This window comes from Pinus tabuliformis, chromosome 5_2 (genome assembly GCF_031772625.1).
Source record: "Pinus tabuliformis cultivar Carrire ecotype Pingquan chromosome 5_2, CPIR1, whole genome shotgun sequence".
NCBI classification, from domain to species: Eukaryota; Viridiplantae; Streptophyta; class Pinopsida; order Pinales; family Pinaceae; genus Pinus; species Pinus tabuliformis.
This window is the reverse complement of record NC_142306.1, coordinates 70,248,491-70,265,559: the sequence shown is the minus strand read 5'-3', so window position 1 is coordinate 70,265,559 and position 17,069 is coordinate 70,248,491.

Here is a 17,069-nt window from a genome sequence, read left to right as displayed (position 1 = left end):
CATGTATACATTCTACGGATGAAGGAATTGTCCAATCAATGATATTAGGAGAGGAACCATGGGGAGATTATCATCACCGTTCCCACCTTCTAGATGACAATGAAGATTATTCAAATGAACTAAACCACCCATCAATGGTTGATTTCTTATCGAATTCTATTAGAGTAGATGTTGTAGATTTTGAGCGTAATTTGTCAAACAGAGAAGAAACAATTTATATAAACATTTTGACCAAGTTTGATAATGTAGAGAACATTCATGTCGGAAAATCTTGTTCTCCATTGGAACTTGATAATTATCGTGCTCTGTTTCGTGAATTTAGAGATATTTTTTCATGGTCTTATGAGGAGATGCCAGGAATTGACTCAAGTATTATTGAACATGAGATTAAATTTGTAGAAATTTTGAATAATATGACACTTATTCATAGAGATTATCCCGATTATACACTATTGCAGAATACATGCATAATACATAACCTCCTCTACGTTGATCATCAATTTTGCGGAATTAAAAACAATGAAACATCAATCGCATGCGCACATTAACACAATATGTAACCCAGGGAAAGCATACAGCTGAAAACCCCACACTATCTGTATATTATAATGATTGAGAACATGTAACAATACATAGTACAATACTCCTCATAAGTACTTAGTACTATCTCCACTTGTTACACACAAACTAGCTCAGATCTAAATCAATCACAGGTTCAAATCTCCTCTGTTGTCTGCCTGCCTCCACTACACAATCCTGCATGAGAATAATGATGAATGGCTGAACCAAACTCGTATTTCCTTGGCTGAACCACGCAATCCTCATTGGCAATACTCAATCCATGCATGTGAAAAATCTCATGCACAACTATAGTTACAATTGATAGCAATCTCAACCTCTAACACCTGTCTCCACTGAACTGTCCATGCATTGAGTTAACTGATGTATTCCTTAGTTGCTTTATGGGTTAATAATTAGTGAATTAATTTATCAATTAATTCACATCACTCATCACTAGTGTATTTGCAGTTAAACTAAATACAACTAGTTCAACTAAGTCAAACTGAACACAACTCCATCAACTCCTCAATCAACTCCACCGAAACTCAACCACATGAGTTCTAACTGAAGTTCTACATGCAATAGCTCAACTGACCCACAAAGAAAATGTATTTCCTTCTGACAGCTGCATGTGCCACATCTGTAGCTCAAATTGAAGTTCTCCAAGAGGATAAGATAATGTTTATAGTCCAAATATTATTATGAGCTAATAATATTCGACTGTTCTACTTTTAGCCTGGCAGTCTAAAAATAGAAACCGCCCATATGTCTAGAAATAGAAGTCCATCTATATTTACCAACATGACCAATCATACACAAATAGCATCCTGCAACTCATAGACCATGATCCATATGTCTAAAAATAGACATAGTCTAAAAATAGACTTTGCGCCAAAAATAGCCTGCGGGCCCACTTAGTGAAGGCGACTCCTTTTCACTAAGCTCCATCATCTTGTTGCATTCTCAACACACCCTCTCAACATGATATGGATTATCTGCAACCCCTATCTTGCAACTTTGGAATGTTCTGCATGCAACACATTTTCCCGATCCACTTGCTCCAACAACACTTGGAACAAAAAAACTCCCAACTAACCACTCTGTTGGGCTAGGAACATACTCTAATGCTGAAGCTCTACCTACTGCTGATAAGTGCTCCCTCTCTGACATCTGCACTACTGCAACATCTCCATGCATCTCGCACCATTGCACACTTCTCTGTGCCACCTAGCACTTTGCAAAACACTTGTGCCTCTCGCATTGCTGCAGCCTGCTAGCTATGCAATGTCCTGGGATTCCCTAACACTGTCGCTCTCTCTGCCGCTCCATCCGCATCTATCTCTACCCAATCAATCAGTTCCTGCTACTCCACATCAGGGCTCCCGTAGCAAGGTCTCATCCAAGAGGTTGGGTACCTCAAGGATCCTGCCCCTCCTCCTTGGGACGATCAATCCACATCACCCCACCTCCTACCTGGAGGTATGGCTGCATGCGATCCCTCAACCCACCTAGCTCGAAGTTTCCCCCTACTGGAGGTCTTTGCATGAGTAGATGTCTCTACTTGATCTCCTCTCAACTTCCCTTGTTGTGGCTGCTCCACAACCTCCTGAAGCTGCTGCACCAATCGTGGCTCCTCCACAATCGTCTGAGACTTCTTCTGGCTCTTCATGTTGAGAGGTAATATACGCTCCCTCTCAACCACCAAGTCTCCATCAGTTGCCTCGCTGCTCAAGGCTTTGCATGCATCTTGAACCTCAAGAGCATACAGGTTCTTGACCCATGAACCAATCTGCTTCACATGTCTAGTGATGATGTGTATAAGGAAAACCTTTCCCTTACTGAAGACTACATCACAGCCTCTGTCTTCCAGCATCGCAATTGACACCAAGTTTCTCTTCAGTCCTGGTATATACTTGACATCGGTCAAGGTAAGGCGAGCTCCATGCTCCCTCTGAAAAATAACCGTGCCTACACCTGAGACACTATACTTCTCATCATTACCCATCGCTATGAGTATCTGGAGATCTTTCTCCTCCAAAGTACTGAACAAACTCTTGTCACCGGTCATGTGGAAAGAAGCTCCACTGTCAAGAAACCAACCACTTCCCACCATGGATGAAACCATGCATGTGAAGAGTGTGAAATCCAACTCAAACTGTGAAGCAAGTGCCTCACCTTCAGATCCTTCCCCGAATCCCTTCTTGGATTTCCTCCATGGACAATTAGCAGCATAATGGCCCACCTCATGACAACGAAAGCATCGTACTTTCGATTTGTCAACCTTCTTCCCATAATTGGAAGAACTGGATTCAGAAAGAGAACCCTTCTCCTTCCCCTTCTTTGCTTTGGCACCCAAAGCGCAATTTTCTTCATCAGATCCCTTTGATGAAGATCCATCCTTGGTATTCCGCCTGATCTCCTCTTGCACAAGATCCGACCAAAGTCTCTCGCATCCTGGCAATTTCTCCCGACCATTGACAGAGTCCTGATAGGAATGCCAACTCTTCAAAAGACCAAGGAGAGCCAAGCTCACCAAGTCCTCATAATCAACAGTCACCCCCACGCTTCCCAGCTCATCCTGGCATTGAGTGAACTTCGTGAGATACTTGGGCATACTGTCTCCATTCTCACACTTAATGTTTCTAAGTTTATCCTTGAGCGCCAACTTCCTATGGTCGCTCTTGCTTTGGAATAAATCTGTCAATGCTTTCCCCATCAAATGTGGAGAATCCTTTCCATGCAGGCTGGACACAATGTGATCCTTCACGCCCTCCAATAGAATCCTTCGACACTTTGCTGTCTTCTTTTGCTAAGCATCAACTTGCACAGTATCAGTAGGCTTTGGGACCTCAGCCTTTATGAACTCCTTCAGCCCATTATCATCTAACACTGCCTCCATCCTATCCTTCCATGCAATATAGTTCGAGCTTCCCTCAAGAGCGTACTCCAATCGCAATCTATTGAAAGACATTGCAACGTTGACACCAAGAAAACACTGCTGCAAAATCGAATTCCACCAGCTCAAAACTCAAGCGCCTCTAATCTAGAATTCGTGAGAACAAATTATTTCTCGTACAGAGATTGAATGTATGAGATTTTACCAGATATCTCACCTTCCAAAGGAAGGATGAATCTAGAGGCTACCTGGCCCGATTACAGACTCTTCCTGAAGAAATAAAATGTAAACACTTTCTGAATAATAGATCTGATGATCAACAACGCTCCGAAATCATGTAGAACTTTTTCTACAAATTCGCCAGCTCTGATACCATGTAGAAATTTTGAATAATATGACACTTATTCACAGAGATTATCCCGATTATACACTATTGTAGAATATGTTAACACCCAGGTTGTTCCCTATGACTCCCAAGGGAATACGGCCGGGGTAACCACTAACCAATCTTTGGATCACTGTTTCTAGCCAAACTGTGATCAGAGAGGGCTCTCTCTTTATGATTTGTAACTGTTTGTTATAGGGTTTTAGGCTAGCTATTATGCACTGTTTTTTGTTTGTGTTTGGTTGATGAAATTCCTTTTAGGTTCTAGTGAAGTGGTTTTCTGAGAGGTTGAGTACCATTGGGCAATGGAGTCTGTAGCTATATGTGTTTGAAATTTTGAGATGAAAGATGGGACTTACAGGGCCATTTGAGTGTTTAATAGAACAGATTTTTGATTAAAAGACTGGAAACAGGTAACACAAACAGTGAAAGCATTTAAGAATTTTCACTAGTTATTTATATGTTCCCAACAGATAGCTTTAAGAAGAGAAAACAGAGGTCTTAGGGGCAAAAGTTGAATCCCTGAGAATGACTGTTACAATAAAAACACAGTTTTGAATTGCAGCAATTAAGAATTACAATTCTGTTACTGTATATGAGGAAAACATATATGATAGCTCAGTTTGAGTCCAGGGTAAACATGGTTAAATCCTGGTACTATCCTTTCACCTTGCTATCAAGTGTAAAACATTAGAACAACAAAGAGAACAAAAGACTCAAAACACACATGACAAAGAGATTTGAGAATACTTGCTGTTTTATGCAACACCCTGGGATCCTGTAACATTCATCTTTCACCACACTACATCAAAGAACACCGAGCCTTGGAAATTCCATTCTTCCTTTGTATTAATTCTCTGAAAATGTTACAACGAGCTAGAGCTCTTCAAAAGAAAATAACAACTATCAACCAACCCCTTTCACTGTTGTGAAGGGTGAATATATACTTGCGGTCATTTACAAAATATCTGAGTCCTGAGTTATCTCAGATTTTACTTCCTTACCAACTATTTAAGATATTATGGGCACAATTTAATGCAGCATTGATTACAGAGTACAGGCATTTAAATGCTCTGTCAGAAGATATTTTAGCCTTTGGAGATAGCTAAGTCGGTCAAGATTTTCTGAGTAAATGCTGGAAAACCTGTCTTTAATGCTTTGTACGCTGTGTCTTGGACTTGTCACCTGTGATTGTGACTGTTGCTTGTGTTGAGCTCAATGGTCCTGCTGAGTTGGCTCAGCCTCTGCCTCTTTCCTGTAGATATTTTTCCTCAAAACTGTGCCTGCGCATGATGCTTATTTGCCTGTAGGAACAGCGCTACTGATTCTGGCCTGACAGAACTGTTTGTGTCAAATTTCTCCAGGCATCCTGAGTGGGCAGTTGGTGTGCTAGAATTGCACCCAGAGTTTCATCTGCTTCTGTAAATTTGAAGAAGTTAGGTGGTGTGTCAAACAGATGGTCCACTTCATTCATTAGGAAAAACAGGTTTTCCACTCTGTCATACATACTTTGCCCTGTGGCTGGCCCTGGCTCTGCTGAAGTGCTGGGTGGTTGTGCAATTTCTGCCACTGCATGGGCATCAATCCTCTTGTTATAATTGTCCAGGGTGAGCAGTCTTCCTACACTGCTTAAGATGCTGGGGAGGCCTCTGTTCTGCAGAGTCACGAATTTTTCCAGGAATCTATTGATCTCAGTTTGCATATCCTGGGTCCTCCTCTCCAATGTTCCAACTAAGTTCCTTAATGTAACGACTCTCTTTGCTACAGCAATTGCTTCTGTCCTGTTAGTGATTCCCATGACAGCTAATTGAGAGCTAGTCTTATAGTTCAGAGTGTTGATTATCCTTGTGGCAGCTTCTGGCATGTGTCCAAGGCTCGCCCTGGCTCTCTGTATTTCTTTATTTGCTTTGGTGATGAGCACCATTTGCTCATCCATGGTCTCAATATATTGCCACTGTTTGGCAATGGACCTTCCAATGTTGCTCCATAATACTGCTTTCATTTCAGCTGTCACCCTTTCTAGTGCAAGCTCCTTCTCTAGTTCAGCAATCCTCTTTTTAAGAGCTTTCACCTCTCTGTCTTTGGTTGCCTCATTCTGTTTACTCCTTTCAAACCTTTCATTAACCTTAGTCAAGGTTTTCTTAAGCTCATCCAGCTCTTTCATTTGAGATTCCATGGCTTGGATCTCAGCTTGCAGCTTTTGCATGTCTAAGCTAGCAGCCTGTTCTGATTTTGTTGTTGTTGCTGCTGTGGATGGTGCTGTGGTTTCTGTTTGCTGAAGAGGAGGAGTAATCTTGGGAGGGGTTTCCTCAAGGTTTATTATGATAGGAGGAGGCTGGGAGGGTTGGCCCTCTTCTCTTTGCTTTAGTGTCTCCTGTAGTGCTGCCTTTGCAGTTTCAGTCTGTCCTAGCTGGTCCTGAGTCCTGACCAGCTCTTTATATAAGGATATCAGCAGATCTGTAGCCTCCTTCTCTTGCCTTTGCTGGGCAACTTCATCGGTCTGTGGATGGATGGTGGCCGGGAGCTTGATCTTCTTTCTTAGGGCTGCCATATCTGCATCCCTTATTTTCAGGAGCTCTTGGATGCCTTTGACATCTTTAGGGTCATGCCCTATCTCTATGATTACCTCTTCCAAGGACTTGATCCTGTTGTCCTTGGCCTGTGATGAAGCTCTTTCTAACTCCAGCTGAGAAGCTGTGTTGTCTAGGCTGCTCTTTAATTTATAATTTTCTAATGTCTCATCTGCCAAGGAGGCATACACCATTTCCCCAGTCTGCTTATGTAGTTCAATTTTGTCCATGGGGTGTATGTCTTTGGCAAGAACCTCCATGTTGGTTCTTAGATAATCTGAGGTGGACTGAGGCTGCAAAGATGTAGGCATGAAATGGCTCATTATCATTTTGCCTTCGCTCACATCGAAAGCAGACATGAGTCTCTGCTGGTTGCTAGGAGCTAGGTTCAACAAGTGATCATATAGCTGCACTTTTATTGGATCACTCCTCCTTTTTATGTCAATGAATTGCTGTTTTATACTTGACTGTCCTTTTCTTGTTTCACTGGAGGAGCTGACCTCTCCTCCCATTGTCATGTCATGTCCTCGCTGGGATGAGCTGGCCGAAAGTTCTCCACTGGGTGGGCCCATACCCATGGCTTGCCTTACTGCAATGTCCTCCTCTTGGGAGTCATTCAGTCTTTGTCTCTTCTCTCCCCTGATGAAAGATGAGGTGTGGGGGGTCTCTCTATCCCTTTTCCTTGTCACATCCTCCTTTTGTGGTGTTTGGAGGACTGATGTGTCAACATTGGTGTCTGTCCTGGGAGGCACAGTTGTTTGAGGCTGCTGCTCGGTACTGCCAGGTTGATCTGTCCCCTTTTCCTGCTGTAAGGGCTGCTCATTGGACTGTGCTTTTTCTTGTTGCTGTCCCAGCTCTTGCTGTTCCATTTCCTCTTGCTGCTGTAGCAAGGTGTCCACTTGTTCCTCTGTCAATACAGGTGGCTGTTCCACCTGTTTACCTTTGTCTTTGCTTGCTGCCTGGGATGTCTTTTCAGTGGTTTGCTGCTGTGCTGCTGCAGATCCAGCAGCTGTTCCACTTTGTCTTCTGTAGGAGTAAGGCACCTGTGCACAAGTTTCCAAGTCAGTTTCCTTTTGTACATTCCTGGCTTCTTTCTCAAGCAGTTCTACCTCAGTGAGTTGTTCTATTAGTGTACCCTCTTCCCAATCTAGTGCATTGGCATACTTTTCTATTTCCGGTTGTCTTTTATGTGCATAGTTGCCCAGTCTGTATCTAATTCTCCTGAGGGAGATACTATGATTGGGGTCATAAGGAATCCACTCAAAACTGGTCTGCAATCTGAGGCCTTCTAGCATGCTGTGTGCCTCTTTCCATCCTTCCTCTTTCTTGTTATACAAGAAGGAACCTAGCTGGCTTCTTACCTTCAGCTGTGACTTTTTGTTTCTACTCTGAAAATGAAGGTAATCTGAGTTCCCAAACTGCCTGAAATACTCCAGGGCAAAAAGCCTCATGGGGACATACCTTGGCAATCTAAATGGGTTCAATTCACAGCCATATATCCTAAGGACTGTGTGGTTCTGGTAGAAGTACCAGTTGCCAATATTGTAGGATTTGTTCAGATGTAAAATCCTCCTCATTTCGTCGGTTAATCTGGGAGGAGGAGTACCTTGCAGAACTGTTAGGGCCGGATGAACAAACAGATCAATGAACTCACAGTATGTATAAGGTGATACTGAGGTAAAATGAAACACAGAGGTCCAGAAAATAACTGATCTTGGGCTTCCTTGGGCATTGAGTGGCCTCAAAGGAACTGAGAAGGTGGCTGGCTGATTGAAAAGGAACAAATGGTAGATATATGAGGAGTATCTGAACAGTCTCTCTCTCTTCAGGTTCATGAACTGATCATGAATCTTCTCTGCAATGTAGGTCGCATAGTCATACTGCACAGCTGGAGGCTTACCCGGGGCAAATATAGACAGCATTGCCAATATGCTGTCATCTACATCTTCCAGCCCCCTAAACCCTAGGACATAGCTAATTAGGTCCACCAGCATTCTGCCCAACTCATTCAGACATTGGTACCCAATGGGAGGGGTTCTGACTGCTTCAGAGCTAGGTGTGAGAAATAGCTGGTTAATCTTCACAATCTGGTCATTAGACAGGTTATTTCCTCTCTTTATCAAATCTTGCATGGAAAGAGGGGTCAGTTTCTTGGCTGTATGGAAATGCAGCATCTGATTTATACTCTCTGGAGTGATCTGAAACAGGACTAGGCCTGTGGGGCTAATGACTGCCCTTTGGCTGGGGTCATAGCACTCCTGGCAACTGTAGATAAGCTCTGGCATGGGATTAACTTGGGGAAGGTTGTATATGGGCAAATTTGATTCCCAAATCCCCAAGATATCTGCTCCACTCATGTGCTGGGCTCTCAGTTCATTTAGCATCAGGATATTATACTTAGTTCCCATAGGAAACCAGTCCAGCATTTGGTAGTCCATGTCTCCCAGGGGCTTCCATGCCAATTCTTGGTGGGGAGCATTGATAGGCTTGATATTGAGAGCAATGGGGGTCTCCATAGCTTCTGAAGGGGTAAACTATTGCAATCTGACAGGTGAATGGGCAAAAACAGACCGCAGACTGCCCTCAGTGGAAAATAGCTTGATTTTCTGAACTGTCAGAGGGGAATTCACCAGCTAGAAATTGAAATACTGCTGGTAATTGGTAACAGAGCCTCTTTGGGGCCTAAGTGAGCTTCTGGTAGTAGTTCAGAGATATTTAGTAGTGAATTTGCCGGGGAAACGCAGAACTGAGGGGTTTTTAGATGAATTGCAGCTTATTACGGCTCTGCAGGGAATTTTTGGACCTCACAGTGACAATGGTGGAGGTACAACTAGATTCTAACGGTGAAAAGGTCGATCTTATGGTCCTATTATGCCTGTGAGCAGTTTTGAGCTGAATGCAGGTCGTATGGAAGGCAGGGCAGTGTAAATACCTGTAATTCGACGTGCAGAGGCCGTGGCAAGGTGTACTGCAGCTGCTGAAGTGGTCGCTTTAGCTAATTTTACCGGTTGGCGGAAATCCAGGCAGAAATGGTTGAGCAGAGAGTTCAGACGGAATAACGATGAAATGGTGAAAAAACGCGTAAAATTTGGTTAATATGAGTTTTTTACCCGTTTGGCGCTTTTTTACAATGACGTCAGCATGACGTCATTGGTGGGTCACGGTGATGTGACGTCAGCTGACGTCATCAGGGAGGACGTGGCAGAAGACGACCGGTCAAAGGGCGGTGAGGTGGCAGTCCAGTCAGCGGTGAGCTGGACGTGGCAGAAAGGTTAATGGTGGACGGGCGGAAGTGAAACCGTGAGAGTTATGGTTAAGGCTCTAACCGTCACGGTCTCTCGGGGCGGTTAGAGTACGGCGCCCAGGGTGTCAGAGGGAGCTCCGAGATGGTCCATCGGGCGACGCGTGGCGGAGGCGTGACGAGGCGCAACGTCACGTTCTCGGGAGTTAACTTGCGGTTGCGGATGGCGCTCCGATATTGCTGTGGGCCGTCGGATCTGGAAGGCTTGATCCGACGGCTGGCGGAGGTGTGAGGTGCACGGCCGATAATGCGGCGGAAATATTAACCGTCTGTGGGTTTTTGGCATGGTTTTCCAAATGTTTTGATTCTGACCACCCGCGCTTGCATTTGGGAACGTGCTGAAGGCGGAAATTTGATTTTTGTAAGGTTTGCAGAGGGTTTTATAGATCAAAGGGGTTTAGAGAGGGGTTTTACCCATGCAAAGGTATATTTTTGGGGGAAATGATTTGCAGCAAAGGAAAAATAGTGGAGATAGGTTCACCATGGTGGCCAGGTGCCATTATGGTCCCTCTTTGCAGAATTCTCGGCTATTATGCCTAGGGGAGGGAAAATATATATCATTTGGGGTTTTATACACCTTAGTGTTATTATTATTAGGGGTAGGGGTAAAATAGGGGAATTACATAGTAGAGTTAGGAGTTAGTATGAGGGCAGGAGGGGGATTTAGAAAGGGGGTGTTAATGATGGAGTAGAGGGGAAAAAGTGAAGTTAGTGATGCTCTCTGCTGTGAATCCATGAAATTCACCACCTTTTTTGCTGATATGTTCATTGCCTTGGCAAAACATCTTTGACAACTATGTGATGGTGAACATGTCTTTTCTGCAACCACAACTGCCTACCCCACTATTTCACCTAGCATTTTTTGTTTCTCCTTGGAGGGGCACTTGAACTTGCAACCCTCAATTGCCTTTTCTTTTCTTTGGCTTTTTCCTTTTTTACTCTATCTGCTTCTACCCTTATCTCTTCCAAGGTCCCAGATTAGACTTTTGGGAACCTTTGTTTCTCTACCTGAACTACTTGTCTGCCAAGATTAAGCTGTTTGGACAGACTTCTTTCTCTATTCTACAACTCAAAATTGAAACATGGCATGATCCAGCTTGAACTGTTGAATCATCCACAAAATTTGTAATAAGGTCCTCAATATTTGAAGTATTTCACACACCTCTGATTTCCTGGAAATATGGGATCTTTGTAGTAACAAAGCAGAGCATATTTGGATTTTCAATAATCAATCATGAAATATGAAACCTATTACTATAGGTATCCAACAGTGGCTCCACATGGGGATGGTTTTTCTTTTGAAAGACCAAGAACAGCAGGTCAGATTGCCTTGTTGCTTGATTGTCCATCTTAATCTTTGAGATCTGATGCGTGTAACCTGTCAAAATTGTGTGCTTTTTGTTGGGGAACCTCTGGTTCTATCTGCCTATTGCTGCTAGTTGCAGCACTTGGAAAACCTCTTTTTACAAACTAACAATAGAAAACATATGTAGGCCTGCATATATACATTGAACCTTTGGATCCTTATCATAGTGAACCATCATAATAGTGCTTCAGCATCCTGCCATTGACAGGACCTTCATCTAGTTCAGTCACAGTCAAACTTTTAAGGAAATAAGTGTTATTACCTTGTACTGCTTGGACAGCAAATGGTCCCTTCCACAAGGAATCAAATTTCCCATGTTTCCCTTTCTCTTCTCTTCTTGCATCCCACTTTAGAACTTTGTCCCCCACATTGAAATCTTCAGCTTTAGTTCTTCTGTCAAAAGCCTTTTTCAGTTTCTCTTGTAGTATCTGCACTCTGCTGAAAACTTGTTCTCTGGTCTGCTGTAGACAAATTATCTGGTTGATCCTTCTTTGCATATCATTTGGCTCTGCTTGGCTTTCTTGTAGAGTTTCATAACTGGCACACCTAGTGATGAAGGAAATCTGGCCTCTAATCCATAGACTAACTCATATGGGCTGGTCCCAATTGATCTTTTGGTGGTTAATCTGTCTGCCCATAAAGCATTTACTAGTTTCTTATGCCAGTTCTTTTTGTTCTCTTCCAGCACTTTCTTTATGATGTTTATCAGGCTTTTGTTTGATGATTCAGCAAGACCATTTCCTTGAGGATAGTAAGCTGTAGAATGGCCCAAAGTAATGTGAAATTTATGGCAAAAGTTTACCATCTTCTTGGATCTGAAGGCAGCAGCATTGTCTGTTATTATCTTGTCTGGGCAGCCAAATCTGGCCAGTATATTGTTCTCCAAAAATTGAATGATTACTGAATCATTTGCTTGTCTGCATGGGGCAGCTTCAATCCACTTGGTGAAGTAGTCTGTTGCTGTTAGAATCCATCTGTGTTGTCCTGAAGATGAGGGGTGAATTTCTCCGATGAAATCCAAGCCCCATTGTTGAAAAGGTCTCTCTGTTGCAATGGGCCTCAAAGGGAGTGGCAGCAATTGTCTTTTGCCTTCAAACAGTTGGCACTTGTGGCATGATGTTGTGAATTTCTTCATATCTGAGAACATAGTGGGCCAGTAATAACCAGCCCTTAATATCTTGTCCACAGTGGACTTCCAGTACAAATGTCCACCACAGTCTCCAGCATGGAATTCTTGCATAATTTTATCAGTTTCATTCTCAAGAAGACAGTGCAGCAAAATACCTTCATGGTTTTTCCAGAGTAGATTCTCATCTAACACACAAAATTTGGATGTTTTCATTTTTAGGAACCTAGACTTAGTTCTGGACAGTCCTGGGGGAGCACACAGGTTTTGTAACACATAACAGATATCAGAGTACCATGGAGATTGTTCAAAGGCTACATTGATCTTTGGAGTCGCCAGCTCTGTTTCACTGTCCAGTTGGTTGATATCTAAGGCTTGGAAATTTGCTTCTGTCATTAACTTAGCCAAACCTTGCCCTTTTATCAACTTTGTAGGCTTTATTTCAATGTCAAATTCAAGTATGTTTGCAATCCATTTTCCTCTCCTTCCCTCTAAGTTTTCTTGTGTGAGAATGTCTTTGACAATAGGACTTGGTACATAAGCTACAAAATGGGAGTAAAGGATGTAAATCCTAAAGTCTTTGATGGCTTTGATCAAGGCATAGGCTTGTTTCTCCATTATTTGGTACTTTAGGGGGGCATCCCTAAGAGCTCTGCTGAAAAAAGCAATGGGCTTTTCATTCCCTTGGTCATCTTTCTGCAATAAAACAGCAGCAATAGTGTGTTGGGAGGCAAAGGAGAAAATGACGAAGTCTCTGTCAAATTGAGGGTTAGTTAACACTGGGGTTTGAGTCAAGGCCAATTTTATACTTTCAAAAGCTTGTTTTGCTTCAACAGTCCATTTGACCTTTGAATCTTTCTTTAGCATATTGTTTAGTAATCTGATTAATTCTGCTAAATTTGGGATAAACCTTCTCAAAAAGTTGATTTTTCCCAAGAATCCTTGAAGCTCTTTGACATTCCTTGGGTGAGGCATTTGTAGGATAGCTTGTATCCTATCTGGATCAATTCTTATGCCATCTTTCGAAATGATGTGTCCTAGAAGTTTCCCTTCTTCTAAACCAAATAAAGACTTCTTGGGGTTTAAGGAAATACCATATTTCCTGCATGTTATGAAGATTTGTCTCAGATGTTTCAAGTGTTCTTGGTCAGATTTTGAAAAGGGTGTAAGATCATCTAAGTAAATGACCAAGAAATCATGAATTTCCTTTGCAAAAGCAATGTCCATTGCTCTCTGAAATGTTGCCCCTGCATTTTTCAATCCAAAGGGCATCTTCACATACTTGAAAGTACCCCATGGGGTAGTAAATGCAGTCTTGTCTTGATCCTCAGGGTGTACCAGGATTTGATTGAAACCTGAGAAGCCATCCAACAATGATATTCTTGAGGCTCCTACTACTCTTTGAAGGATGTGGTCCATTTTGGGTAAGGGATAGTTGTCTTTGAGTGATACTAGGTTCAAATTCCTTAAGTCTACACAAAGTCTAATCTCACCAGTTTTCTTTCTTGTAGGGACCAAATTTGAAATCCACTCAGAAAACCTGATTGGTGCTATGATCCCAGCTTTGAACATTTTTTGTAATTCCTTTTCAATGGAAGGAAGAAGCACAGGATTGATTCTTCTCAATTTTTGTTTGAATGGTTTTTGATTAGGCTTGAGGGGAATGGTGTGCTGTATAACAGAGGTATCATAAGACTTCAAGTCTTCATAACCCCAGGCAAAGACATCTTGGAATTCTTTAAAGAGATCAACATATTTGGGTTTTTGATCAGGGGGCAAAGCAGCAGACAGCTTTATTATTTTAGGCTTGTCAGTGGTACCAATGTTACATTCTTCAATTGTTGCATCTAATGGCTGCATATTTGGTTTCCTGGGGACATCATTTGAGTCAAAAATGTCCTCTAGTGGGGTAAGGCCTGCTGGGAGAAGATTGTCTTTGAGTTGTATGATTTCATCTTCAGCATTGCCCAGCTCTTCACAGTCAATTTGGTGAATTTGCTGAATGTTTTCTTTGTCGAAAATGGTTGGACTAAGTAGTTGTTTTGCTGTCCTAGGTGACATTGGGTGGGCAGACTGTTGAAACTGTAATTGTGATTGACTTGCTCCATCAACAATTTGAGATTGACTTGCTGTCTCAAGGTCAATATTTAATCCTGTAAACTCTTGTTGCAAAGTTAAAAAGTTGTTTATTTGCCTATCATTCTCAAATACTTGCCATTCTTTGACATTGTTTGGAATAGAAGGCCTATATTTGACTTCTGCTGTGAAACAATTGTTGGGTTGTAGTGGGAATTTGAAGGTGCTGGCAAATGTTGCCAAGCTGTGAGCATGGAGATTGTGGCCCCTTGGAATCTTTGTGAGAACAAACTCGGAGAAAGTTTCTAGTATTTCAATTACAGCAGACCTGTAGGACCTTAATCTTTTGTCATTGGTGACAAAATCCCCTTTTACTTGTTGAATTACTAGATCAGAGTCCCCCATGATTGAGAGGCTATGTGCTTGTAATGATTTTGCAATCTTGAGACCTAGTAGCAGAGCTTCATATTCTGCCATGTTGTTAGTGCATTTAAAGTTCAGTCTATATGCCTGGCCTTGTGCACAGGCTTTCTCTTTGTTATGTATCCATACTCCAGCTCCTGCCCCTAACTTGTTAACTGAGCCATCAAACTCTAGGACCCACAGACTATCTTGCTGGTCAGGGGATCTTAAATTCTTCTCATGGGATGGCCATGTGAGCATGAGTTGAGGTTTCTTTTCCCATTTGTCTCCTAGGATAATTTCATCATTTGTTTGACAATTTTTGACAACTAAAGGAGGGTGAATGGGTATTGTTGGGCTGATTAAATTTTGGCAGGTGCCACTTGTTTGATGGATGTTTTGTTCTTGTATGGGTGTTTCGGTCTTAATGTTATTGCTTAAGGAATTTGTGCTGTCATTGAAAAGGATGAAGGAGTCTATGTCCGAATGGACAGCATATATTGGAAAATTTTGAGGCTTTTCTTCACTGCTGACCATGTATTTCATGAGTGTTTCCCTATAAAGTCTCTTGGGTTGTCCAAAGACAGAGATGGTTGCATATGACATGTCTAATTGCAGGGAGCCTTGGAGCTTGGCTCCCCATGATCTTGATAAGAGCATTCCATATTTGGGTGGGATATCAGCAACAACAACATCCATTAAAATGGTTTTGTTGGGAAATTGAACCAGGGACACACATAAATCCTTAATCAGGCCCAAGCATTTTACTTGACTAGAATCAAAAGAAAACAGGTCTTTGTATGGTCTTGTTATATCCAAATTTAATCTTTCCATGACTGCTTTTGGCATGAGGTTGTGAGATGCACCTGAGTCAAACATTGCATTGTGCAGTATTTTATCATGAACGTGTAAGCTGACATAAAAAGGTAAAACCCCTGTGACTACTGTTTTTCCATCTACCTCTGGACCAAACAGTAATTCTGGAGTGTCATCTAGCACATTTACATCATCTTTGTTGTTGGTGAGCTGAAGGGATTTCTTGATCTGTTGCTTATATATGTCATGCTTGGCTAGCTCTGAAAGGGGAATTGCTATCTTTAACTTGCCAATCTCTGTTCCTAGGTCAAAGGGTTTATCCACCTGAATTTTAGGGTCACGGACAGCAGTCCTTTCCTTGTTCAATGAATCTTCTTGTTGGATTTCATCTTGATTTTGGAACCTGCCCCCCATGCCCATGTCTTGAGGGGTGATGTTCGGATTTGGGTGAGAGGATGATGTTGCTGTGGGCTCTTGTGGTGTGGACAGAAATTCAGTGACCTCCTCAACCACTACTTCCTTTGCAGGCAAGTTTGTTTTGTCATTAGGTTCAGTGACTGAGGCTTCTTTAGATTGCTGTTTCTCCTTTACCTTTTCAGGCTGATTTGCATTTACAGTCCGACTTCTTAGTTTGTACTGCTTATGGACTTCATAGACAGCAGTATCATATCCTTGCTTAAAGTCAAAGGATTCTCCTGATTGTGTTTGGAATGTTTTGTTTTCATCCTCATCATGGTCTTCTTGTGTTAGGAAAACATGGCTTTTACCATCCAGACCTATTAAATTGATCTCAGGATCTTCATTGAGCTGATTAGCCGAGGAAGTTTCTGCATAATTTTCTTGAAAAGGTGGTCTGATATCTTGGTCAGCACCTGTTTTTCCTATATTGGGGTTCTGTGTTCTCCTAAAATTTGGGTTTCTAGGAGTATTGTTTTGTGGTGCTTCCCATGATGACTTTCTTTCTACTGATTCCACTCTCTCACCTAGTCTTTTCATGCTGTTTAGTATTGCATCCAACTTTTGATCAAAGCCCGAGGGCTCTTCCTTGAAACCAACCTTCTTTTCCAGCTTTGCCCTGTTTCTTTTGGCAATTAGGTTGGCCTCTACAGTGACTGCAACTCTTTGGGCTTCTGCAAGGGTTGGAGGGTCTCTTTCTCTCAACTGATAGGCCATATCAGAGTCAAAACCATCAGGGAAGTTATAAAGGGCCAAATCAGGAGGGGGCCTTAAGTTCTGGGGAATAGCATTGTATATGTTGTTAAACCTAGCACAATATTCCAACACCGTTTCTTGGGGACCTCTTTTAATAGTGTTATATTCACCAAGTATATGGTGTGGATCTCTCTTTTTCTCCCATCTGTTGGTAAATTCCTGGTATAGAACTTCAGAGGTTGCAATGGAATTTGCATTCAAGGATCTAAACCAAGTTCTGACATCCCCAGTTAGGCTTTGGACAAAAATTCTCATTCTAACACTGTCATCATCTATTTCATAGGTCTCAAAGTGGTCTTGCATCTTTTTAGCATGCTGGATGGCTGTCAAAGGGCCATGGGAGTCAAAAAATGAGAGT